This window comes from Cyprinodon tularosa, unplaced genomic scaffold (genome assembly GCF_016077235.1).
Source record: "Cyprinodon tularosa strain WSP-4 unplaced genomic scaffold, ASM1607723v1 ctg464, whole genome shotgun sequence".
Classification (NCBI taxonomy): Eukaryota; Metazoa; Chordata; class Actinopteri; order Cyprinodontiformes; family Cyprinodontidae; genus Cyprinodon; species Cyprinodon tularosa.
In genome coordinates, this window is record NW_024039190.1 from 331073 (window position 1) to 333789 (window position 2717).

Here is a 2717-nt window from a genome sequence, read left to right on the forward strand (position 1 = left end):
TCCTGGGTTCAATTCCTGCCCTGGGGTCTTTCTTCGTGTTTTTACATATTCACCCTTTACATACATGGGTTGTCTCCAGCTTCCTCCCACAGTCCCAAATCCTGACTGTTATGACTTTAAAGTACCTTTAGGTTTGTGTGTTTGGTTGTGTCGCCCTGCGGTGCACTGGTGAGCTGTCTAGGGTGTATCCGTCCTATTGCCCATGGGCTGCTGCCACTAGCACCCCGTAACCCTGACAGACAAGTGGGAGAAGATGGATGGATGCTTTAGAAATATCTGGCTCACAATTTTTTGGACAATTAAACTATGTGTGTTTATCTTTGATTGATGTAACCACCATCTTTCTAATATTTTCCAATGTTCGCTCTTTTCTCTGCAGTCACATTTTAATGGCCATAAACCTATCATTAGTCATCATTTAAACCCTTGACTCTCTGGAAATAGGCTGCACTGCAGTCAACCCAGAAGGTACATGGTCTGTAACAGCCCTTGGCTTTTAGACTGTGAAAATAATTATGACCTTAATAAAGTTGAATTTGCAATATTTGCATGCATAAGCATTTTACAGCTGATGCAAAATGACTGTCTGGCTCTGCTTTAGGGCTCCCCTGGACCGTTTCTTGGCAGGCAGTTGATGTGCTCATGATATCATGAGCAGTCAGAATGATTTAAAAAGGCCTGCTGAAAAAATGATAACCGGATTTTAAGGAGTGTTTATTGTCACTCACATTCAAATGAAAGACATTTGGAATAGTTATTTCACCCTTGCTGATCCCCCTCAGAGGATTTAGATATAGCAAATTATACAAACATTTAACTCCTAGGTCAGAATGTATTTATTTAACAAGTGTTTTTAAAAAAATGAATGAGCTTGTGTAACTATGACCAGTCATCCCTGTCTCTTTAAAACATCGTCCAAGTGCATCACTGGACGTCATAAAGATAAGGTTATGTCTTTTTAAAATATCCTGACTAATTTTGTAACTACGTAAAAAAAAAAGAAAAAAATGAGAGCCTGCTCTCTAGCTTCATTCTCATGGTAAATCTTTCAGCTCAATAACTTAGTGTGTTTATCCAGTAGTCTATCTTGTTCAAACTTGCTAAATGTCCTCCTTTTAAAAAGTGGAATAATGCTCTGGTAAATCTCCAAGAACTATTTCTTTTAGACTCCTTTATGAGAACAAGGCAGAAGATATTGTTCTGCTTTGTTATACCAGTTTGTTTTTGTATAAAGAATTAAAATCAGGTGTTGAATTTTACAAATTTTTAACTTAAATATTATACGTATATTTTTATGAATAAAAAAAAAGGTGTTTTGCAGACGTTTATGTTATATTTTAAGGCTAAAACAACATAGAGATGTTTTCTTTTCTATCATTTCTTTCTAAAGTAGATGCAGCTGCCCCATGTGAATCATCTCTTCGCTTTTTCTTTCCTGGAAAGAGCCATTGATCAAGTTACTGGTTTCGCTTTCCTTTACTATGTATAGATGGTACCTTTCTCACTTTCCATGCTTCAGTGTTAAGCTGTTTTCAAAAAGAACAAAACACTTAATTGAAATGGTTTTTGACGTCTTTCAATTTTTAGTACTATGTTAGCCAGAGGCCTCTGTGCTCAGCTCTCTCTCTCCATCCTAGTTAAAGCTAGTGAAAGCTTTCGGTGCAAATTAACTTGACTGACCAAGTTATTATGTATTCAGCTGTGTCTCTGGATATTCTCTGGAAAACAATCTTCACTTCTTTACCTGTATTTGTAGTTTTTTATTTATTTGTAGAAAATAAAAAGTGTTACTTCTTGGTTGGAGTTATTAACAGTTACTGATACTATCACAATTTTGTTTTCTCAATGTGTTTTCTTTTTTTTTTATCTAAAATCTAATACTGTGCTTCTATCTTTTTTTTGTTGTTGTTTCTTTTCCAGAAAAAGCCATTTGACAGTTATAGTAAGTATTTTCTCTGCATTTTTTTTCCTTCCCTTTAGATAAATGCTTCAAGATCATTGACTGTTTGTATATGTGCCACCTCTCTGTGATGTTAGCCGCCGGCTCAGTTGCTCCAACACTCAAAGATGACATTTGTCAAGAATGAGTTAGTTTTAAATGTTTCTAGCTCGCTGTAGCTAGAAATAATATGAAAGGAGCACAATTATGATAACAGTTTTAGGGTATCCAGCATGTTAAAGTGAAACTATCAGACACAGAGCTTAATGTGTGCAAAAACAAATGGCTGGGAAGGAGGTCATTTTAATTTGTTTCATTAGTGTAAACAGATTATTGATATTTTCTTAGAAGATTGTACCTGGCAATAATCCCAGTTAGGCAAATCAAAATGGAAACTGGTCAATCAGACATTCAGTTTTTTACCCCCAGATATATCAGTGTGTTGTAGCATTTTATTATTCACATGGTTTACCTGTTTTTTGTTTTTTTTTATATATATATATATATATATATATATATATATATATATATATATATATATATATATATATATATATATATATATATATATACATTTTATTGTGCTTTTCTCTCATAGTTCATACGAAACAAAAATAAAAATACAAACACTATGATGACATTAAAACTGGAACCTCAGACAGCATGTCTATAGGCACAGGTTCACGGTGGATTTCTCATCCTCTGTGTGAAAACGTAGGGGGCGGGTCCTTCAATACCCTCTTGCAGGGACTGTTGTTTATATGTTCATAGTGCAGCT